The 24,457-nt window shown below is 58.5% G+C and overlaps 1 protein-coding gene across 1 annotated transcript in view; it reads right to left on the bottom strand.

Moving 5' to 3' along the window:
- SEMA6B (semaphorin 6B) overlaps positions 1-13,154 on the bottom strand; it is a 91,264-nt gene extending 78,110 nt beyond the window's left edge. Inside the window, exon 1 of the mRNA XM_044998865.1 lies at positions 12,681-13,154. The gene's annotated coding sequence lies outside the window, so the exon portion shown is untranslated. The remainder of the gene's footprint in view (positions 1-12,680) is intronic.
- Between the last annotated feature and the right edge of the window lie 11,303 nt (positions 13,155-24,457).

Raw genomic sequence — 24,457 nt, 5'->3', positions numbered from 1 at the left:
GGTTTGCCTGGGGGGCAGTGGACAGTGATGGGGTGAGAGGGCAGGTGGGGGGCTGGTTTGCCTGGGGGGCAGTGGACAGTGATGGGGGGTGAGAGGGCAGGTGAGGGGGCTGGTTTGCCTGGGGGGCAGTGGACAGTGATGGGGTGAGAGGGCAGGTGGGGGGCTGGTTTGCCTGGGGGGAAGCTGACAGTGATGGGGGTGAGAGGGCAGATGGGGGGCTGGTTTGCCTGGGGGGCAGTGGACAGTGATGGGGTGAGAGGGCAGGTAGGGGCTGGTTTGCCTGGGGGGCAGCAGACAGTGATGGGGGGTTGGCTGGCTTTGACGCTCAGGCACATGCAAGTGGGTGGATGGTGGTCTGAGGGAGTGGACGGACGGGGCTGGTTTAGGGGGCGAGCTCTGGAGGGGGATCCGGGCAGTCGAGGGGACCGAGGACCGGCTCCCTCTGCCCTGGACGCGGGGGCTGCTCCCCTGGCAGGCTGGGCCCTGGGCGGATATTAGGCAGCGCTGCAGCAGGCGCTCCCAGGCGGCAGGACGGGGGCCAGCCGGCCTGCCCAGTTCGGAGCTCACCCCGTCTGACCCACACTTATTAACCTGCCGCCTCTTCGGCCCTACTCTCACCCCCGCCGGCCTCTGGGTGCAGTTGGGCTGATTTACACCAGCTGGGGATCTGGCCCCGGAACAAAAAACAATCAGAAGAGCGGGACCCCTGGGGCAGAGGTGTTTGCAACAAACAGACTCCCGGGGCTGAGCACATTCGGGGGCGTGGTGCCCATGGAAGGGGGTCTCAGGGAGACAGTTACACCTGTCGAGACTCCCCTCTGAATTTGGCCCGCGGAGCAAAGCGTGTGGTACCCAGATCTGACGACCCCACTTGGACCGAATTCAAGGGTCGGGGCGGCTCTTTCCAGCCTTGGCCGCAGAGCACGCTGGGGGCCTGGCGTTAGCAGCCCTAGACTCAGCCTTGGGCTCCGTACCAGAGAGGTGCCCGCTCCATCGGAGCGCCGGAGAACGCCCTGGAGGGAGGAATCCTGCCCTGGTAGGGAGATCCTGCAGGGCTCCCCCATCACTGACTCCAGCTCCCAACCTCCCACTCCAATCTACCAGGAAGAGAGACAAACCCATTCACAACCCACCCGTCTTCTCCATCAATGAGCCTCGGTTGTGGCCCGCAGCGAGCGCCCTGGCAGAGAGGCGAGTTTGCCCGCCCGCTCCTCGGCCTCCCTGCTATTGCCAAGGTGGCTTTGGTGTGTCACTGACACACATCCCCCAGGAACTGAACTGGGACCTCCAGCCTCCTGTCCCAACGAGCGCACCGGTTACTCAACAGTGACCACCCCTGAGAACTACCGGCCGGGAACGCCGCCTCTGCCGGGTCAACGGCTCAAGACCGGGGGTGTATGCGCATGCGCGTGTGTGCAGGCTGTATGGTGCATCATGGGAAATGTAGTCTTTTTAGGCCACGCCTACTCCCTGAACTGGAGAGGATCCCATTGGGCCTCATGGCACCATCCTCCGCCCTAAGGCAACCAGCATGGGACAGCAAACACCTGTCGGGGACGGTCTATAATACTTAGTCCTGCCTTGAGTGCAGGGGACTGGAGGAGACGACCTTTCGAGGTCCCTTCCAGTCCTGATGCTACAATCAGTGCTGGGCGGACGCCCTCCTGGCTACAAGAACAAAGGGTTCCAGACCTGGTAGCCGCTACCAAAGGCACGGGCAGCGTCGCGGCGTGGGAGCTGGGCACTGGGACCTCGTTGCTATTCCTGAGGGTGGGGGGTGTTTTCGTGGCTTGCTGGCCACGGGCTGGCCTGGCGCGTCCTTGTTCCCAGGGCAGCTTTGCGAGAAGAAGGATTTCTAATCACCCCAGGCTCGCAGCCTCCCAAATCGCCTTCTTAACACTTTCTAATTTACCGGCACTTTATCTCGACGTCCCCCGGCAGAGAGATGATGAATGGGGCTGATCATAAAAAAAGACTTATGTTCCCACCGCTTGAAACCGGAGTGGGATTTGCTGCTTCCTCCGACAGAGCCAGGCTGCTGGGGCTACACCGCCAATCCCCTTCCCCTGGAGGGCGTGTCCTGCCTCCCTGGCCTCTGACGGTACCCACCTCATCCTCACCGGCCCTGCTGAACAAGAGCCAGCCAGATGCTCCCTGCCCAAATGCAAAGGTGCATTGGATCCCTCCCTCCAATCCCAGCGTGGGATTCCCCTGCTGCCCATGAGCCAAGGACATGTCACTCCGTCCTCAGAGGGAGAGGACCAGCTCATGGCCAGCGGAGACCCGACACGGAGATTTTAATGGAATTTTCCAAAACAATTTCCCCTCCCTACCCCTCCGTCCTCAATTTCAGCATCGTCTTCTGGTCAGGGCAGGAGAGCGGATGTCAAGAGACCCGGGTTCTATCCCCAGCTCTGCTCCTGAGTGATCTTGGGCCACGCGGGTTTGCCGTTCCGTGCCTCAGTTTCCCCACCTGTCACATGGGGGTAATGAGACCCGCCCGCCTTTGTAACACGCTCTGATGACGCCTGATCGTGTCCCACTCAGTCTCTGTTTCCAGACTAAAGAGACTGAGCTCATTCAAACGCAGCCCTCTGAGCCAGGTCAAGGCTGGCCCCTGCTTAGCGTGCTAAGGCGAGCGTTAGGCGCCCAATTCCCTTTGGAAAATCAGTGGGATTTGGGCCCTTTACTCCTTTACGCCCTTGTAAAATCCTAGTCGAAGTCCCCTAGAGATGGGGCCCCGCTCTCCAACCCCCAGACGCAAATGCTGCTGAACAGAGGCAGAGAGGGAGCAACGTTTGGAGGACACATCCGAATTCTTTGGAGACCTCCTCTAGTTCCCTGCCAGGCTAGCGTGTCTGGGCAGGGCTGAGTAAATCCCCTTCCTCGGTTCCCAGCAGTCAGGGGAGGAGGCCTGGATACAATCCCGCCCTCAGTCCCATCACCCAAAACGAGTTTCCCCACCCCGGCCCCAAAGGCAAAAATGATTTTCCAGCGGAGTTATAAACCCAGTGAAAGGACAAAGGAGGGAAATAGACGTCAAAGCCCGACAAGATCCGAGTTCCTCGGGAGCCTGGCCACGGAACAGCAGCCCACGGATTGCCACGCGCCTGGCCTGCCAGGGCGAGCAATCCCCCCTGCCGGCAGCTAGGAGCCCCCCTCCGCCCCCCCGATCACACAGCTCTGCCTATCCTGGGCACCTGCCCGGGACGCAACTCAAGGAAACGTCCATGGCGCGGCCTGGCCGAGGTGATCAAGTGGGGCCGTCTGGCCTGAGATTATCCACGTCGGTGCATTACAAACACAGATGTGCCGGATCAGCCGTGGTGCATCAAAACGCCAGCCCGGCTGCCTCCATCTATGCCCAGGGCTCAAGAGCAAGCATGACCCATCCACGCAGGCTCCCAGGCTGGAATGCCCCCCTGACCCAGCTCACCCGGGCACACGTCTGCCCTCTGAGAGCAAGGCCTGAGCCGGGCGGGACAGATGAGGCAGAGCTGAAGCTGCACTCGGGCTGTCCTGCCAAAGAAGCGGCTAAACCTGTCTGGCGGCAGCACCGCGGAGACGCTAGCGCAGCCGCCGGGGAGAGAAACGCCAGACCCGGAGCTGTGGAGCCTGTGTGGGAGAAGGAGGCAGGATGCAGTTGGGAAACACTTCGCACTCACAGGCCCAAGAAAACAGCCTGAAAGCTGAGAGCGGCTGAGACGCTCCAGGGGAGATGGAGCAGCTGGAGGAGTGACAGTACGGTGGGCATCTCTTTGCCGCTCACACCCCTGACCTTGGCCCCAACCTGTGTCTACTCCTTAAGAGACGGCTGATCTGCCACCACAACCGAGTTCCCCCCCCCCCGCCCCCGCAAGGAGCCTGCCCAGCCTCCTTGGGCTTCTGGGACATGCAGCCTGGGTGCCGCGCTCCACCGGGAACCCTTGCCAGCTCCCACCCCTGCCACCAGCTCTCCAAGAAATGGGGGGCTCTCGTCAGCATCCACTTCCCTTCAGCGGGAGAAGGCTCCGCCAGGCTCCAGAGGCCGGCAGAGACATGCAGAAAGAGACATGGGGGGGTTTATTTTGCTTTTTTAATTTTACAAAATTGTAATTAAACAGGGAGTGAAATCCTGTTAGCTCAATCCAGCCCCGCTGGGAGTTCACTCTACTTCAGACAAGCTTCTTTCTCCCCCTCCCTCTACTAAGAGAATCAAAATTGTATTATCAGTTGGCTCTGGTGCCGGCACGCGCAGCACCTGCAAAGTTAGGGCTTGCTCCAAAGCCCACAGAAGTCATTAGCCGAAGCAGCATGGCCTAGTGGAATGAGCACAGAGCTAACCCTCTAGAGACCTGGATTCTATCCCTGGCTCTGTAGGGTGACACAGCCAAGTCATTGCTGTGCCTCAGTTTCCCCCGCTCACTTTGGGGGCAGGGACTGGCTCTTGCTGTGTGCGTACAGAGCCTAGCACATCGGGGCCCGGACCTCAGCTGGGCCGCCTTGACACTACATACTATAATTAAGATTCCCAGGCAGGGGTGGGATCAGTCCCTGTGGCAGAACGCACACACGCCGTGGGGCAAGATGAGCCGGGAGGTGCCACTGACTGATCTGATCCCTGGGAAGCAGCTTCCCCGTGCTGGGCCTCTGGGTCCCCATCTGAGGAATGAAGATAACAATACTCAAAAGCACCTGGAGCTGTAGATCACCCGCCTATTAGCATTAATTCATGCCAAGGAGTGTTTCAGAAGCGATATCAGGTGTCAGGGTTTAAGCTGATCTCTAGCTATTGGGGGTTGAGATGGGACCGAATGTGTGTGGGGGGGGGGCAGGGGGGAATGTCGGGTTATCTCACTTCCACTCCTCGGGGGGTTCGTACACTTTCCTCTGAAGCATCAGCTGCTGGCCACTGCCAGAGACCAAATAATGGGCTGGATGGATCTGGGGCCTGATCCAGTCTGCCAATACCTAGGAATGAGAAGCTCCTCCCCCACCCGAATAGCACCCAACTCCACAAAAAGACCCACCAAGATCTATCAGGTGATAGGGGAAGGAAGGTGCTCCTCCCTGCGAGGAAGGCTGGGAAAGTCTATTAAACACAATGGCCAGATTCTGCCCCCTCATTCATGCCCAGTGGCACCTGATTTCAGTGGCACTGCTTCTGGGGTAAGTAACCACTACTTCCGTCTAGCCCTCTCTCCGTCACGTCCTACACTCCTTCCTTCCCTGCCTCTGTTTCTTTAAAAAACAAACAAACAAACAAAAATCCACTAGGGAAATTAAATTCCAAAAACTCCATCAAATACTCTCCAGGCAGGAAATGAACGAGTTAAATATCCTCGCTCAGCAATGCAGCGCATCTGTAGTCTTTTTGATTCCTGCGTTTCTTTACTAGTGTTTATGTTGATGAATGCATGCCGTATGCTATGGAAGAGGCAGGAGACGCAGTGACTAAGCTGAGACTCCCGGGAGGAGAGTTACTTTTGCCTTGGCAGACTCCAGAGAGTTGTAATTATCAGCAGCCCGTGCAGAGCTCAGGGCCCCGGAGTGCTAGGTGCTGCATGTGCCCGGAGCGAGAGCCAGTCCCTGCCCCGAAAAGCTTACCATCTAAACAGATAACACAGAGGGTGGGAGAAAGGAAGTCGGGGGTAAAATTCCCATTGCCTTCAATGAGTACAGAACTCCACCTTCAGTGACTTGCCTGACGTCACGCACCGGGGGGCTGCGATTGAACTGGGAACCGGATCCCAATCTCCTGAGTACAGCCCAGTGCCTCATCCGTTAGCCCAGCCTTCCTCCGTCAGCAGTAATTTCATGAGCATAAGTTTGTGTGGGTGTTTGCACTGCCCCCCCCATCCCCCGACCGATGCTCCTTTAAAAACATAAGCCTATAACTTGCGAGGTATTTAGACTCCTAACTCTTACAGGATCTGGGCCTTCAGATACGTTTTCGGCCTGGTTTCTAACCTCGGTAACGTGCACGTGATGGTCCTGGATGCACAGCTGCTCCATCGGGTTGCACAGATACCCACTGGGGAGCACAGTCTTGTGTTTGTGCAGATACCAGCGTGCCTAAAGTGCACGTGCAAACAGCAGAGGTTGGTTTCAAAATTTGCCTCTTAAACTGGACTCATCAAAATGACTGGAAGATACGCTGCGGGGGGGAAATCCTGCCGTGGCATGGAGGAGGCGCAAGCGACCTCGTTCTGTCCCTATCCACTGCCTAGATATACACATCCGTATCCAGCGATTGCTACATCAGATTTTATATACGCCAGTATCATTAATTACACAAACCACAAGGCCAGCTGATAACATTAAGCCAAGGAACATCAGAGAATTTAGCACTAAGGCAGCAATTCTTCATTCACTCTTCGGCAGCCTAGGCAAAGCTGGCTCCCCCCGCAACCAGAGCTCCCACAAATCTCCGAGGGGCAGCACCTCGGCTGGCGTAAATGGACATAGCGACATTAACCACAACGGGAGTTTTCTTTCAGGCTCCGAGTCAGGGCAGCACTTAAGCAGGAGCGTAACTTTAGGGGTGCGGCAGATTCTCTCTCGCTTGCAGCCTTTCGATCCAGCCCTGCCTGGGTTTCCAAAAGACAAGCTCTCGCTCAGCCCGAAGTTATGGGCTTTGATTGACGCAGGAATCGTTCTCTGGCCTGCGTGAACGCAGGAGGCTCGGGCTAGATCAACATTATGGTACCTTTTGGCCTGAAAAAAATCTATGCTCTCCCATGGATTTCAATCCCCCGGGAATGCGTAGAGGCAGTCCTGAACAGGGGCCTTAAATTGTGCCTGACCCCCCCCCCAAGGTGGGGATTGTCTCTTCTGTGTCTGTACAGCCCCTTGCACAATCGGGGAATTTGGTCCTGCCCATCAGATTAACTTTCACAACTAGTAATAAACTTGCCCCTCAGCACCTTAAACTGGACTGCAGCGGGAGCAGCCTTCCCCACCATCCTGGCCAGGAAAGCATTCGTCTGCCATCGCTAGGGGTTACGCACGGATCCTGCCCCAAGAGAAAAGCACCAGGCACCCCCGTCCCTGCATTACAGCGGAGCACACGAGCGTGGAGTCGTTCAGCCCTGCTTCTGAATGGCTCGGGGTTTGAATTCGTTAATTTCCCATTGTTTATCTGAACGGCAGGGCGGAAGGAAGACGTATTTACAAGCGGCTCCCCGGCTGACATGGGAGCCGGGCTCCAGGCAGCGTGGGTGGAGGAGAAAAGACCAGTCCTCTCTCCAGCGTCTGGGATGCGGCTCCTGTGGGCTCAGGGCAAGGCAGCCCGACCCACGCCCGGATCCCAAGCCGGAGGAGCTGCAGCACGAGGGCAATAAACCGCTTCTTGGAGTTTAACAGCCAGGCCTTGAAAATACCTGGAGCAAATGAGAGCCTCCCCCTGCGAGGCCTGGCTTGTGGGAGCAGCCCTTCCTCCCCCAAATTGCCCCAGTCGCTTCAGTGAGGCCCTGGCTTGCGGGATCAGGCCCTGCGACCCAGCAGCATGGGCACTCGGGAGGCGCACGATGAGCAGCCGATCCAGCTGGCCTTTTAAAAACAGGTTCCCCTTGGTTCTCCACCCACGCCCCTAAGCGAAGAGGGGTGAAGCTTGGGCCTCTCCAGGCCAGTGAGTGCCGGGGCAGCATCAGCAGGTCTCCCCACTTGGTGCGGCCGGATTAGAGGACATCCTGAGCAGGTGCCCTGGGGACAAAGGGGATCTACGCCCCCCCTTTGCCTCCCAAGGAGATGGGATCATTGCTGTGGTCGCTGAATGCTGCCTCCCAGCTCCAGCTCAACCATGCCGGCCCGAGCGGGTGATCAACAGAGGAGACAGACACATGCTAGATTAGCCCGAGGGGCAGGTTTGGGGATGCAAGAGCGACAGAGTCAGAGGGGTACGTGGGGGGAGGACGGAGACAGACCAGAGGGGCACGGGCCGGGAGGGTGGACGTGTGCAACCAAATTCAACAGCCTCCGACCGGGAACGCTGGGAAGTTTCTCGGGTTTCTCGGCAGCCCCCTCCCCCCCTTTGGGAGGAAAGCCTCAGCGCCAGATCCCCAAGCTCCCTTTCCAAGTAGATCGCGTTTGGCCCAGACGCCTGCCAACTCTTGCAACGCCGCATATTAACGAGCCCCTCCTCCCCCCCCCCCACTCTGCGCACCGCTCACACAAAGGCCAGAGCCACGGAAGGAACAAAGTGGCCCAGTACCAGCAAGGTGGGCAGCGACCTTCATTTGTAAAACTATTCCCCATGCCAGCTGCAGGGGACGGCCCCTCCAAGCGAGATCTTGCTCGTTTTCAGTGACCTCAACTCCCACGGCCCCCAGGGCGAGCCTGGATTGTCCGAGCCGCCTCTAGAGGGCGACAGAGTCTTACTGGATGTTTGCTTGTGGCAGCAGATTTCACAGTCAGTAATGAGGGGCCGGTGCTGCCCAGGTACCAGGTCCCTCCCGTCCTCACCTTCCCAAAGGAGCGACAGCCTCAGGGTGAAGGTGGAAGCAGGAGCCATGTGCTGATCACTAGTGACCCACGGGCGCTGCCGATGGCCGGCCGGGGGGTCCAATCCTCCTGCCCGACCGTAGGAACCTGAGTTCGAGACCGACCTCGGTCAGCAGCCTGCTCAGAGGTGGGAGTCCCGGGTTGGTCTGGCTCTGAAGCAGCAGGGCCGCCCAGAGGATTCAGGGGGCCTGGGGGCTTTGGCAGCCCTGCGAAGCAGTGTCCATAAGCCAGCGGGGCTGGAATGGCGCACTCGCGGCTGGGTTCCCGCAAAGCAGCCAGCTTCTTTATGGCCAGAGTGTGCCTGAAAGCACCATAAAAAACACACACATACGGTGACCTTTCCAAACGGCCGGGGAAGCTGCAGGGACAAGCCAACCCGTGCAGCCCGTTTGCAAACACTGCCGTTAAGGGTCGGCCCAAACGGCAGCAGGCCATAAACCCTGCCATGGCTGGCTCTCCAAAAGCCATTGACCCCGATCCCGGGTGAGATCCTGCTCCCAGAACGGCACAAAGCCAAGCGGCTCTATCCAAGGCGGGCTCCACGGTACCTGTGGTCACAGCATCCAAGCTTGAACCCATCTGCGAGCTGGTACCCGCCGCGCTCCGAGCCAGGGCAAAGTTTCCCAGCTGCCTTCAGTAAAGTGCTGCCTTTGCAGGGGTGGGGTAGGGAAGGGGAGTCCATCCCCCCATATTTTCCCAGCCCCGAACCTCTATAAACACCGCCAATTCTCCCCCTCTCCACAGCAACCCAATGAATACCGCCCCTACCTCAAGATGCCCCCTGAAATACTCTATTTCCTCCATTCCATAATCTCCCACCCCCCATCTTCTCTCTTACGAGGCAGCCTTCCCCGCAGCGCTGCTACCCCACGGCACAGCCCTCCGGCACATGACTCGCCACCGCCCAGACGCCACCGGCACGCTGCAAAAGAATCCGGCTCGGCAGCTAAGACAACTTGGGAGCCCCCTGGCTCTGACTCCTTGATCCATCAACCACGGGCACATGGTGATGACAGAGCCCTGAGTTTGGCTATTCCAGGGGGATGGCATCCCACCAATCAGAACGGTGTGAAATTCGGGGGCCAGTGTCTCGGAGAACCGCAGGTCACATCCACACGGCTCTGCATCACGCAGCCAAGGGGCAGCCTGCCTCCCCCACGCCCCGCACAGTACCTGCTCCATGGGAAGGGCCCGATCCGGCAGCCAACTGAGCACCCTCACCCACCTCAGTGGGGACTAGCAGGACTGGGCCCCTCAGTCACAAACACGACCCGATTTCAAATTAAAAGCACAAAGGAAAAACAAAAACGACCCAATCTCCTCCCAACTGCACCGACCGCAGGTGAAGGGCCGTGGTTATAATTTAAAGGGACAGCGCCATCGTCATGGCAGCTGCTGGGGGCTAAGCGGTTGAAAATCCGCCCCCTAGCGTCATGTCGCCCATGCCCTAAATTTAGGTTCAAAATACTAGGCGACGGGGCCGAGGGGTGTGTGAAGGAGATTTAGATGGCACCTATTTTATTAGCATTAACAATATTTATTCCTATGGTCATTCCAATGAAAAGTGGGTCTTGGAGTCCTGCATTCCCCTTACGCGGTAGGATAGGAACCAGAGGTGAAATGGACAATGGGTTGAGATTATTCATCATTATTCACAGGGCAGGCTGCAGCGCGCGCTTGCCATAGCCAGCGGCGCCGCCCCTGTAACGCCACGTCCAGCAGCCAAAGGTTCTGGCCCAGAAAGTGAAACGAAGCGAACACCTTGGAGAGGGGGAAAGCCCAGCACAGAAAGCCCGGCCTGCCTCTGTCTGTCTGATGTCCTCTCCCGAGGTCTCTGCGGAACTCTTACTGGTGACGCAGAGCAGAAAAGTTTTGTTCTGACGGAATTTCCACCCGGACGGTGTCCTTGCCTAGCGCTGTTATTCATCATCCGTTAATAACACTTGGCTAGACAAAAAGCGCCTCTGGAAGAGCACTCTCAAGGGGCTCTGGTGTCATTAGCAGCTGGGTAAAGTGAGGCAGTGTGAGCTAGAGGACAGCCCATGGGGAGACGGCTCAGGAGACCTGGGCTCTCGGCTCTGTGACCTTGGGCAGGTTGCCCTGTGCCTCAGTTTCCCTTCCTGCCCTTGTCCATTTAGACTGTACACTCACAGGTTGAGGGACTGTATCCGTACAGAACCAAGCACAAGAAGGGCCTGATCTCAGCAGAGACCCCTAGGCGCTACTGCTATACCAACAGCCCCATTCTACAGACAAGCAGACTGAGGTGCAGAGAAGGGCCGTGACGGGGCCACGGTCGCGCAGAGAGAACAATGACAGAGCTGGTAACAGAACCTAGGTCCCCCTGCTTCCCCATCCGGAGCGCTACACTGACCCACTGGGCCATGCTGCCTGCCAGGATGTTCAGGGCGGTACAGGACTCTGGAGACCTTAAGTGCTTCACGAACCTGCACAGAGATGAGCAATCACCTCCTTGCTCCAGGCCAGGCTCCGCGTCCCGCTGCTACAACGCTGGACGGCACGCCCCACTTCCCCATCCCCAAGCCAACTGCTCCTGCTCCCTGGGAGACGGGAGAACCTCGTCCGCAAGGCAGAGCCGGCGTGCTCCGTGCGAGCCCTAGACGGGAGCACGGACAGGCCCTGCCGCTCCGATGTCACGAGTGGCTCCAGATCCCACGGCTGCGTCTCTATTGATTCCCCCGTTACGTCGAGGCTGGGAGCGCGTTTAGGGAAGGGGGGGCGGGGGTACTGCCCCTGCTGCTTAGCCCTGTCCTTAGCCACATGCCAGCCGGCACTCAGGTCCCTGCCTGTCCCCCACCCCGACAGTGACTGTCCCCAGAGCTGCCCCTGACAGCAGAAAGCAGGAGGGGCTCAACATTAGCACAGACCTCAGGCCAACGGAAAACCAGCCAGGAGGACCTCCGGGGGCCCGATCCTGCGCTGAGCGCCTTTGTTTCTCAGAGCCCTGCTCCAGCACCCTGCAGGATGGGCCCCCCCGCGAGGAGCAGGAACACAGGGGGGCTGTCTTTAGCATACCAGCGTCAGGGGGTTCACAGGACCGGGCGAGGGCGGCGGATGCCCAGCACCGAACCATGAATGCCCGGTGGACTGACATCTAGCGGGGCTCCCCCTGCCGAACCCCCACCCGCCCCTGTAAATCGCAGGGCCCAGACCGCCGGGTTTAAAAGCATTCAACTCCCCTGCCGTTGGCTCCTTTCATGCCAATAATCCTATTCCTCAGCAGGAATGTCAGAAAGCAGGACCCAGAGCCAGGCAGACACCTTCCCTGCAGCTGCAGAGGCCGGAGGCCACCCAGCACCCGGAGGCAGCGGTAACCCGCCTGGCGGGGGAACGGAGCCTTCCCCCCGCCTTGCCCCTCATCGAGGGCAGGGCCAACCTTTCCAGTGGTGGCAAACCTCAGACCCGGACAGAGCGGGAGCTCCCCTCGCAGGGCTCCCTGGGCTGGGGGGCACTGTCACCCTTTCTGCCCCACCCCGTCTCGATGGCGGGGGCCCCGGCAGCCCTCCCCAGCCCACCCGTGTGCTGGATTCTGGGCCAGCGCTCTGTGCCCGGTTCCAGCCCAGGCAGGTTCTGCCCGGCAGCCTGGGGGCTGCACCCCAAGTGAAGGGCAGGTCCCCCCCCAACTCCAGCCGGTTACCAAGGTGGCTTGTAGCAGCACAAAACAAACCCAGGCAGCCACTGCCTGGTACCTCTTCCACCTCGCCCCCAGCCAGCCCCCTGCAGAACAGCTCCAGCTGGGGGGGGGTCCTCACCGCTCCTGCCCCTCCCCCTTTGTAACAGCCCCCCCCGGTACCCACCAGCTGCTGGGAAACGCCAGCCCCCCCCGGGGGGGCAGAGCCAGTGACCCTTCAAGGTTCCCTTCTGCATTGGAGCCCGTAACAAAAGCTCGCTGCAGGCTCCCCCCCCCCCCGGCTCGGATGGGGAAGGCAGGGGCTGCTCGCTGACTACACAAAGGCACGTTGCTGCCCGGGCAGGGGATAATCCCCCCCCGAGTGAAATCGCCCCCCACCCCCCGGCACCACCACCACGGCCACGCGCCCCCTGCCCTGGGCTCCCCCCCAAACGGACCCGGGAGGCGGCGATCGCCGGCCGAGAGCCGCAAAGTTTGCAGGGCTCCCGGGGGAAAAGCCCCCCGATCGAGGCAATGCCCCCCAGCAGCGCCCGGCGCCTTTACCTACCGTGCCGGCGGCTCCCGGGAGCCAGGCTGGAGCGGTCTGCAGCGTGCAACTCCGAGCGGCTCTTTCCTTTAAGGGGCGGCGCTCCTCCTTCTCCCCCTCACACCTGTCCCTGCCTCACACCCGCCTGGCATCCTGGCCACGCATCCAGCAGCGCCCGGGAGCCAGGGCGCAGAGACGCACCCCAGGCGGGGGGGGGGGTCCCCCGACAGATCTCCCCCGTGCAATGCAGCTCCCCGCCAGCTGCGCGCATGCAAACCCCGGCACCCCGCACCCCGCCCCTCCCCTGGGCCAGGAGGGGAGCTGGGAACAGCTGCAGCCAGGGGCTCCTGCCGGGGGGGGCTGGCTCGCTGGACGGAGGAGAGCTCCTGCTCCCCCCCCCCCCACCCCTCCCTGCTGCCTTTGTCAGCCTGCGGGGGGGGGAGGGCTAGCGGGGGGCGGAGAGCGGGTCTCTTCCCCCCTCTCCCCCGGCGCTGTCTGTATCTGCTGGCTCCGGCCCCGGCGTTATCAGGAGCGCGCACATTGCAGGCTGCATCTTCCCCTGCGCCGCAGCTCCAGCCCGCACCCAGCCCGGCGGGCTCCAGGCAAGAGCAGGGCTGGATTCCGGCGCTCCTGGCAGGAGCTGGAGCGCGAGGGGGACCCGCTTGGCCGGGGGGTTGGGGGGGGGGAGAGGCTCCGAGGAGGAGGCGGGGGAGGATTTCAAGGCCGGGTGGGGCTCGTTCCTTGGCAGCCCAGCAACGGAGGTGGGGTGGGGGGTTGGTTTTAGGCCAGAGTAGGCGAGGATTCCAGTTCCCAAGTCGCTGCCCTGCTGCGTGCCTCAGTTTCCCCCCATCCGCAGCGTCAGGAGAACTCTTTCCCCGCCCTGTCCCCAAGGACTGGAAGCTCTTCGGGGCGGGGGCCGTCTCTGACTCTGTAGGCACAATCGCAGCCCTCGGTATTTCTCCTAGGCCTTTGTAGGATCAGGGCCCCGGGCACTGTGTCTACCCTGGAGCTAGTTAGGAGACGATAGTCTTTGATTTATGATTGGAACTGGAGCAGCACCAACAGGTCCTGACCAAGGCGGCGCTAGGCGCTGTACGGACACACAGCGTGAGCCATTTCTTGCCCCAAATCTCAGACAAGACAGACAAACCTGCTGGCCCCCTAAGTAGGGGCTGGGCCATGATCTTTAGGGAGGGTTCTGAGGATGCCAGGTGCCCAGGGCCCCAGACCGCCTTCAGACAGCCCTGCTCACCCGGCACAGCTGGGAACTGACCCCAGGTTGGCAATCCAGGTATTATTATGGTTTGTTTTGCCACAGGGCAGAGCAGCGCCTCTCATACACCAGGTCCCTGTTGTGCTAGGCTTATGATTCTCAAACTTTTGCACTGGTGACCCCTTTCAGATAGCAAGCCACGGAGTGCGACCCCCCCCATAAATCAAAAACACTTTTTGAGATATTTAACACTATTAGAAATGCTGGAGTCAAAACGGGATTTGGGGTGGAGGTTGACAGCTCGGGACCCCCTCGTGTAGTAACCTCGTGACCCCCTCAGAGGTCCCGGCCCCCCAGTTTGAGAGCCCCTGTGCTAGGTGCTGCACAAACACAGAACAGACGATCCCTCATGGCCTGTCTTTATTATTTAACGTGCATGGCTATTACATACAGCAAATCGCATGCAAAGAATGTTAAGGTTGCAAAATCAAGCACTCAAATATTAGGAAGTGCCAGAATGAAGGTAGCTTTTGCATCCTTAATTCAGCTGTCTCGGGCACATGCCTTGTGATCTAGTCTTTAATTACACCCACTATTTTTCCCCCCAGACCCTGCCTTGTTCAGTGCTCAGGATGGACGGTGCTCACTGATGGGTATCTCTCCAATATTCCTTTTTATCCTCATGCTTCAGTGCGCGGCCCCAGGCATTATTCACTGCCCGGCCGCCAAGCCCTGCACTGAATACAGAATTATTCATTCCCCTGTGGACTTTTCCATGCTGCTCTCATTGGAGGATCTTAGCCCGTTACCGACATGAATGAATTTATCGTTGTGACACCCCGGGGTGGTGAGGTCATATTATCATCCCATTTTACACCTGGGAAATGGAGACGTAAAAGCCCAAACTACCAAGGAATCTTGGAGGCCCAGTTTGACATGTGTAGGATTTTTTGCAAAACATTTGGCAGCTCTTCATGATTCAGAGCACGGTGCCCCGTTGACCTCAGTGGCAGTTGTGAGTGCTCAGCACTTCTGCAAGTCAGACCCACGGCGTCTCAGGTTAGCTCCCCAGAAAATGAGGAACGCACAGTGGCCGCTGTGAAAAGTTTGCTCTAAGTGACTTGCTCAGCACCATCCGGGAACTCTGTGGCAGAGGCAGGGATGGAAGCCAGTTGTCCAGGATGGCATTCCACTGCCTCCGTAGTGAGGAATCCTTTCCCTTCCTGCCGTCCCCTGCCTCATGCACTGCACAACAGCCAACTTCTGCAACAACGACTCGGGGCGCCAAGAGGCAGCTTCAGTACACAGCCCTGAGTCATCCCCAGAGCAGGTCCAGCCCGGGCACTGACTGAGGCAGGGGGCCTGTGGAAAAAATCGCTTGTGATCATGTGTGTCGTCACGGCCCGGCATACGCACAAGAGGGCTGAATTAAGGTTGCACGGACAACCCGAATGCCAGTATTTCCTAACTTTGGAGGGCTCGGTTCTGCGCAGGAGAGAGAGATGAGACGCACTTTGCCGGTGGGTTTCACCGCTATTTGCTGACAGCTGAGGAATGTTGACACTCAGGATTCCTGGGTTCATTCCATGTCCTATAGAGGAGTGTGTTTTAGTGCTTCCAGACCCTTCTGTCCCATTTCCTCCAAATCTCCTTCTGCTCCTATCCACCCCTTCCCCCGCTCCTGTCCCCTCCTGCTGCTATTCCTCCCCCGACACCTGCCTGCCCCCTTTTCTGTTCCCTCCTCGGTTCACGCCCTTCTCCCATCATGACTGTCCCTAGCCATTTCTTGTGCCTATTCCCACTTGGGGTCTTCTGTTCCCCTCTGCTCCTGCTTCTGCCCCGTCCCTCTGCTTCCCCAGCCCCCGGTTCCTCACCCCTCTGCCTTTGAGTCAGGCAGATTCCTCCTCTCCTCCCCCGGCCACTGCCTGGGTTCCACGTGCCAGCAAGGAGCTGGGCCACTGAGCACACAGGAGCGACGGCGTCCCCTTTGGCCGTGCCTGAATGCGATGCCGCGGCCTTCTCCGGAAGTCAGACGGTGCAATTGCAGGAAGAGTCCAGCTCAGCTCCTGCCACCCTGAGGACGGAGCACAGTCAGCCACTCTGCAGGGAAGGCACACGCCTGGAGGAGCTGGGTGGGGACGGAGCATGCTCATTGGAGCCAGATTCTTCGGAGAATTTAGCTGCCTGACGCTAACTCTCTCAGCATGTGCAAACAGAGAGTTTTCGAACTGGGCCAGGTCTGGGTGGATTGTCATGGGGATGGCAAAAAGGTGAGTTCCCTGCCAAATTTCACATCCGTGCTCCAAAGCACAGAGGTGCTAGAGCATCTCATGAAATAATTGGAAGATTTTTTTTTAATATGGGAAAAACAAGGTATTTCCTGCCCCCCGCCCCCAACCTTAGAAATAGCTGGCCTGCTTTAGCTGAAGCTTTCCAAAAATCAATCAGTCCGTCAGCCCAAGGCTGACATTCGCCATGGAAAATTTCAGCCTGAACAGTCAAAGCTTAGCAAAGCTGTAAGCAACTGAAAACAGGATCGTATCACGGCAAATGCCGGGCAACCTTAACTAGAGGTGTCATTACCTGCACTGCCTATGATACTACATATTGGGCCTGGATCTAGTCCATCTATTTATTCACCTGCTTGCAGACCCTGTGCATGGAGCTGGAAGCGCATGGCCAAATGTAAACGTTGCTGCTGCTTTGCCAACTCAGAAACAGTTTGTACGGACGTCAGCCAGTGAGTGGTAGGTGAGTCACGGCCAATTCCAGGGGGAGCTCTGGGCTTTCCCACAGTCTGTAGGAGCCCTGGACTAACCAGAGCGGAACAATGCTACTCAATGGGGCCCAGTTCACGCAGCCAATGAGATTTGACCCCATATATTTAAGGACACCTAAACGCCGTGAAGTCTTGTCCAATAGCTCATCAAATAGTTGATGCTAATGCTTCCCAGCCCCAGGGGTGTTGGGTGGATTAATTAGTTAATATCTGCACAGTGCTTTGAACACAGAAAGCATTAGACGAATGCTAAGTATTATTAGTAGCTAGCAGGCGAATCTGTCTCCAACGGGTGGCCAACGGATTGAACTCCCTGCCCCTGCAGAAGACAAGGGGGGAAGCTTTAGTCAGGTGGCCGCCCCCAATCTTTGGATGTGGGATTTCTCCGCAAGGACTGTCCGTCAGGGCCAAACCGCTAGATGAACTCCGGCCCTCGCTCCTGTGCCAAATTGCCTCAGCCTTTAGAGGGGGTGCTCCCCGGGCTCAGGCCAGGCGAGCAGCACAGCAATCTTAGGGAGGCAGAATGGCTGCCTTTGGCTCAGACCCCCGGGGCTACCCACCCTCACTCTCATGGAAAGAGCCTGGGATTCCCGGTGGCCCGCGGGACAAAGCAATTTCGGGGCCCCCCTTCCATAAAAAAAAAAGTTACAATACTATATTCTCGTGGGGGCCCCTGTGGGGCCCAGGGTCTGGGGCAAATTGCCCCCCCCCCAGGCAGCCCTGGTGGGCCGGACCTGGGTTTCACAGCTGGCTTTGGAAACGGCACTTCTGACAGCCCAGCGCCCCCTGGCACTGCTTTGGGGCAACAGATCAGCACGGACTTGGAGAGGGTATTTCTGGAAGGCCTCCCACGCCCGCATGGCTTAGCGCAAGGGGTCATATATCACCCACATTCAGGCCATTGAACGTGAGGCTCTAGCCCTGTCAGACTCCACCAGTGTCAAACCCCTAAAAACCACTGGGCAGAAAATTAATTTTTATATTATCTGTTTCAAGAATGACCTTTAATATTCCCCTCCCCCCCCGCCCCGAGCCACCTTGAGCCGCTAGCATCAGCGCAGCCGCCCCTGCCACGCAGGGAGATGTTAAAAGGGTCCTGTCACTTACTCACTTTATAGCACATCTCATTTTCTTCTCCTCCCGGGCAGGGCACTGTGCTGGGACTTGGGAGACCTAGGTTCTATTCCTAGCTCTGCCACTGACCTGCCGGATGACCTTGGGCAAGTCACTTCCCTGCTCTGCCTCAGTTTCCCTTCACACCCTTTGTCTGGCCTGTCCATTTAGACTGCAAGCTCTTCAGGGCAGGGCCTGCCTCTCTCTATGTGGATGCACGCAATGGGGCCATGATCTCAGTGGGTGGTACTGCTGTGGTACGGGGGTGCCTTTAAGGGCTGAGCTTCCCAGACACAGAGTCTGGGCGGAGCACTGCAAAGCTCATATAATGCACAGCCAATTGAAATGGAAGATGGAATAAATCAGGTCTCTAGCAAGCAACTCAAGTGCTAAGTGATCACTGAATGCCACAACTGCAATATAAATAGATACTGCTGCGCTCTCTGCTGCTCTTAAATCCCCCTCTGGTGCCTGAAAATAAAACATATTCCCACCCCGCCTCCTGGCTAACACTGATTCTCCTCTGCCTCCCTCTCCCGTATCTGTAAGAGCAGAGACACCAACACGGGCACGGCTCCCGGCTGCTCACTTCTCTGTCTATGCCCTGAGCGCAACCAGGTGTCGGCAGGCAGGGAGGATGCATGGCAGGGGAATGCAATCCACTCCTAGGCGGAGGGCCAGCTCCAGGGGCAGATTTCACTCTCAGTCAGCAATAAACCAACGCCCCAGCGTGGTGCTAGGGGGCACTGGGCTGCTGGAAGTGCCATAGCTGGGACCAGCCCCCGAAAGTCCTAGGGGCTCCTTATCTGGCCTGCCGTCTGGGCTGAATTCCCACTCAGGTGATGCCATCCTGCCTCCCCCAGATCCCTGTCTCAATGACAGCTGGCTAGGAGCGTTCTGCACTGCCTGGTCCTTAAGCATCACCGTGTGGCGGCCCAGAGGTGGCTGCATCGGAGTGGTGTGCTAAGTCATGCGGTAGCAGGGCTGTGGTGAGGCCGGGCTAACAAACACCGTCACACTCTGTGGCTGGAAGGGGCGCTGGAAACGCAGAGCATTCACATTAAACAGGGAGCTCTGAAGGAAACCGTGGGCTACGCTGGAGCCATTTTTATGGTCCGTTTCTTATCTACCTTCCAGGCAAACAGCTTGGCTGGGTCCCTCTCAGGCAGCCAGCCGAGGGACAAAGCCGGCTCCGGTTAGGAACGGCCTCACGGTCTTTACAAAGCTGTATTTCCGCCCCGCGGGTTCCAGGCACGCTGTGCTCAAAATAGGGCCCTGCGGAAAGTGCCCACTCATCCCCTTCCTGCCATCCCCTTCCTTCCGCCGTTTCCTCTCCGTCCTCGGCGGCTGGGTGAAACCGGCTGGAGCGGCCCCGTCCCGGCTGGCTTCGCTCAGCCCCTTGGTCGTGGGTTGTGGAGGCCCCAGCAGGCCAGCCCCACTCCCCACAACGGAGACCCCAGGGGCCATTGGGAAGGTGACCCCGTCCAGATCTTGCAGGGAGCAGGACGGGGCTGTGGAAGGGATTCAGGTAGGAGGCTCCCACTGCCTCCTCCTCTGGCCAGTTTCCTTTGCAGTCCTGGGTTTGGGTCTTATCCTCCCCAGCCTGGGCCCCGCCTGCATCTCCCCTCAGACCTAAGGGAGCAGAGAGAGGCCTCCGGCTGGGGAGGAAGAAAGCTATCAGCTCCCCTCTCGCTCTACCCGAGCCGGGAACCCGGATGAGTCTCCACCTTAATTCCGATTACGGTGCTGGGGCATGATGGTCGGAACACGCACAGCTCCCCCTACGGGCCACGGGCTGGCCCTGCTGCCTGGTGCAAGTCTCCACAGCCCGCTAGGGACCAGCCTCGCCGCCTCTCTCAGCCCTGAAGAAATTAACCCTTTGGAAACCGTGGGCGTATCTGTCAGCACAAGGGGAGGCCCTGCCGGTGGCTGGAGAGCTAGGCCTGGGCAGGGCTTGAATGGGAGACGGCCAAGGAGACCCCGGCTGCAGTAGGGAACTGTGTCGGTGACTCCGTGTGCTGAGCTCGCCTCAGTGCGGTGCCGGGGGCGCTACAGAGCCCACTGCCCTTTTCTGCATGGGCGGGGGGGGGTGTTCATATCAGCGTCCTGGCCCAGTTCCTGTCAGGTTAATTACATTCCACTGACCTAAATTCCCCACTATTTCAACTGAATGAACCGTTCTTTGCTCCCTATCCTAAAACTGCCGCACATTGCTGCTAGGCGGCTGTTAAACATGTTCCACCCCAGAGGTGGCTGCATTAACAGTAGGTGAATGGCCCCTATGCAGAACTGCTTGGTGGCTGTTAAGCAGCTGCCATGTTGCACCCCAGAGGTGGCTGCATTAACAGTGGGTGAGTGGCCCCTACACAGAACTGCTTGGTGGCTGTTAAGCAGCTGCCATGTTGCACCCCAGAGGTGGCTGTATTTCAGTACTGAGGCCAGGTCTACACTACACACTTACTTTGGCATAACTACATTGCTCAAGGGTGGGCAATCCATCCTCCTGAGTAGTTATACTGACCGTAACCCCCAGCGTATGTCGGCGCGAGATAGGTACCACCTCTCACGGGGTAACTAAGCTGACGGGAGCGCTCTCTCCCATTGGCTGAGAGCGTCTTCGCCAGAAGCACGACAGCGGCGTAGCTGCATGCAGCCGATGCAAGTCTGTAGCATAGACCTGTCCTGAGTGAGCGACCCTTATGCTGCGTTGCCGTGTGGCTTTCAAACAACAGCTGGGCCCTTCCCCAGAGGCAGCTGCATTTCTTGGCTGAACGACTCCTCTGCGACGCAGCGGGGTGGCTGTTTAACAGCGTCTGTGTTCTGCCTCAGAAGTGGCCGCAGTCCAGCGATGGGTGAGATAGATGGTTACAAGCTGCCTCCTGCCTTGGCCGAAAGGCGTTATATAAAAATGCAAAGTGGAATTGTGATGGTTATATAAATCCGCCCAAGTCTGAGTTTGGCTGGCAGTCTGGAAACTGCAGCATCGGGAGGGCTATAATTGTACACAGCCTGCACGGAGAGATTTATTCATGGCCTGTGGATTTTATTTGACCTTTTGGAAATATATATAGTGGGAGAGGAACTAATTGGCTTGCTCTAAAATCTCCCTGGGTGGCAGGGTAAACGGGTCTGAACTCCCAGCCTCTTCCAATGACCGGCGCCTCGGGCAGTGACAGCTCCTCCTCTGCAGGCCTGGCCTGGTCCCCACTGTGCTTGAGCTCTCAGCGATAGCTCTGCTTGGAGGCCTGATGCATGAATCCCACCGCTAGGACCTCACAGCTCCTACCCTGCCGCTGAGGGCACCCCAGAAAGGGAAACTCGCCAGTCAAGATCTTCCAAAGCTTCCAGTCCAGGGGATGTCTGGCCGTGTCCGTCGGCCGAGCGCTTTGCATAGGTTGGTTGGCCGCTGGCTGGCTTGAGCAAGGCAAGGGCGGGATGCTTAGAGGAGGGAGTGTGGGCTAATGGGTGGAACGCTGGAGGGCGAGGGAGGAAGCTGCAGGTTGGAATGGAGGGGCACCAGCAGAGCTGGGGTGGGGGGGAGCCCCCAACTGAAATGGCAGGTGAGCGGTGAGTTGGGAAGGATGGGCATTTGCAGCGGTGCGAGCCCCGGACTGAAATAGCAGATAGCGCTATGGGTCGGGATGGAGGGACACTAGCGGGGGGACCCTGGATTGATATACCAGGGGAACTGTGGGTCAGGATGGAGAAGCAGCTGTAAAAGCTGTATGGGGGAGGGGGGGCAAGGACTGGGCTAGCGGGGGCTGCAGGCCCGGATTGAGGAGCACTGGCAGCAGGGGTGGCTCTAGCTTTTTTGCCACCCCAAGCACAGCAATCAGGCGGCCTTCGGCGGCGTTCCTGTGGGAGGTCCACCGGTCCCGCGTCTTTGGCGTACCCGCCGCCGAATTGCTGCCGAATCCGCGGGACCGGCGGACCTCCCACAGGCAAGCCACCGAAGGCTGCCTGACCGCCTCCCTCGCAGGGACCGGCAGGGCACCCCCCTGCGGCTTCCCGCCCCTGGCACGCGCTTGGAGCCGCCGCTGACTGCCAGAACACTAGGGGCACGGGTAGCGCCAGACTCAGACAGCAGGGGATTCAGAGATTGATGTTGATGGGCCAGGCTGGGGGAGTTTGCACAGAAGGAGGCTGGTCAGCAGCTCCTGTTGCACGGGGGCGAAGGGCTTTGTCTGGGCAGCAGCTCGGTCGGCGCTGTCCTTGCGGATTGATTGCCCTGTTTACAATTAAAGCCGGCGCGGGAGGGGGGCGCGCTCCTTTCTGCCTTTACGAGGCAGTCGTTATTTATGAGGCAAACAGAAAGAGAGGTGTAAATGGAAATTATATTTCAAAGCTGTAATAAGCGGCATCCATCAGGCACCCTGGAACCCACCTCACCCCCTGCTGCTATCTCAGCTGCCTGGCTTAAGTTTCCTTCGGCTGGCCTGGAAACTGAGGGACAGATGATCTGAATGGGAGGCCCATGAACTAGCAATGGGGTTGGCCTGGTGTTGGGGGTGCGGGGAGAGTGCCCAGATCATTACTCTTCTCATTATGGGGGTGCCCGGGGCATGGCGAAGGCCTCGAAGCCCATGGGTGCATTGGCATTCTGGGGTGAACCTCCCCGCACTGCCTCATATCTTTGCTATGGGCTTGATTGGCTGCTCAGAACCGGGAAGGGGCGGCCTGCAGGCGAAGGCAGGAAGTGGCTTATTAGGAACTGGAGGCCATCAGAGCCGGGTAGCGGCTGGTACCACCGGTGCTAGGCTGTACCCCCTGATTGGGGTGGCACAGACAGGGCCATGGCCCTGCCTGCGGGGTTAAGAAACACGGTAATCCCTTTGCTCCTGTCAATTTCCCCCAGCTGGGGACTCGCCAACGATTTTCAAATGGCTCTAGGGAGACGAGGGCGCTTTTCTAGCGGAGAGGCAGCAAAGGGCGACTGGGCGTCAGGGGGGTCACCCAAGGGGGTGCGTGGCAGAACCGGGAACTGCACCCAGAGCCCCCGAGGCCAATGCCAGCGCCTGACCCTCAAGGCAGCCAGGAGGACCGCAGGTGAGGAGGGTGTGACGGGTGCGTTTAACACTCACAAAGCCCTTCAGGAAAGGAGCCCTATGATTCTTCCTGGGTTGGGTGAATGGGGCCGCCTGTTTGACGGTGTTATGGATACGTGTGGATTGTTACCCCCTTTGGCCTGAGCAGCTAGACAAAAACCCAGGATCCTGTGAGTGGTTCCGGGTGGGAGAAATCGAGGCTGGAGTCAGGTGCCTTTGAGGCAAACCTGTTTATCTCCCAAGCCTGTGCCAAGTCCTGTTTCCCTGAACACGGGGCGGGGGGGACCCAAACAACGGGAGCTGGTTTCTGTGCTCACAGCCCAAAAAGCCTCTTCCCGCCAGCACACCGGGTGCATCTGCACCTTCCTTCTCTGGCTCTGTCTGCTTCTCCCCTGCGTCTGTCCCTGCCTCCAGTGCGTCTGCTGAGTCGCTTCCTGGGTGTGCAGCCCCTACGCACACCCGTTGACCCAGACCAATACCCAGCCAAGCCCTCTCCCGCTCTAGTGCCAATTCTTGGGCTGACTCACACGGGCCTTTAGTTTTAGGTGGGGGCTGCTACAAAGCAGCTTAATTGTTGTTACAGCTGTTTTAAATGAAGGGCCGTGATTAAATCTGTAACAGGAGACAGTCACTAAGCAAAGAGCTTAGCAGAGCCTGAGGCAGCGTGGGCTAGAGGGTGGTGCACTGGGTGGGGATTCAGGAGATTTAGAAGCTAGTCCTAGCCCTAACCTGGGGGGTGACGTTAGGGAGGTCACTTGCTTTGCGTTGTCTATTGAACCTGCATTCTCTCTGAGGCAGGGACTCTCTCTCGCTGTGCAGCGCCTGGCACAACAGGGCCTCTCCTGGGTACCATAATATTAACGCCAGCAGCCCACACTGTCGAGATCCTGTGCGTGCGCTTCATCTTTCTCTTTTTTTAAGCTTGCATCTGAGAAAACAAACTCCACACAATTGCCAGCTAGGATTATAGGCAGCAGATGAGCCCATTGACTCATAAATTACCTTGTAAATTACCTCATTTCTGTGCTTTTCCCATTACAGGCAAGACAGACAGGGAGCAGAGAGAGGAGATGGTGACAGAGCACAACTGACCAGCCCCGGGGACCTGGGCTCTGCAAACCCAGGGAGGTGGAATGGATGACAGGGGCATGTGTGGGGAGGGAACCTTTGGTCTCGGTGTTAGAAGAAAGGCGAGTTAACCCCTTCACCAGCGATAGTCCCAATTCATTTCTTTCTGGCCAAGGGCCCGGATGAAAGGCAGGTACAGAGTGGATCTGGGGAGGGAGCACGGAGAGCAAAAGGAAATCAATAGATCCAAGCAAGGCAGGAAAGGTGGGCGATAACATGGCAGCCGTGCGCGTCGCCCCGAAGCCACGGGTGGGATGGCAGGCTGGGCATCCCCCCGCGCAGGGGGAAGACGGGCTATGCTGTGCTGTGCGTTTCAACGGTCGGGCCTTAGCTGCAGGCTAATATCCGGTGACCTGCAGCCAATAAAGAGCCACTGAAGATTGTAAAGAAGAGAGTTCCAGAGCCTTAACTGCCAAAGGATCAGGCTGTGACTCACAGGGAGGGATCGGTCCCGTGAATAAAACACGGTGAGGGGTTATCCCTGGGAGAGCAGCGCCCGCCGGGACTGTTCAGACACTTG

This window comes from Mauremys mutica, chromosome 24 (assembly GCF_020497125.1).
Source record: "Mauremys mutica isolate MM-2020 ecotype Southern chromosome 24, ASM2049712v1, whole genome shotgun sequence".
In the NCBI taxonomy this organism is placed as follows: domain Eukaryota; kingdom Metazoa; phylum Chordata; order Testudines; family Geoemydidae; genus Mauremys; species Mauremys mutica.
This window is presented reverse-complemented; position numbering and strand designations above follow the sequence as displayed.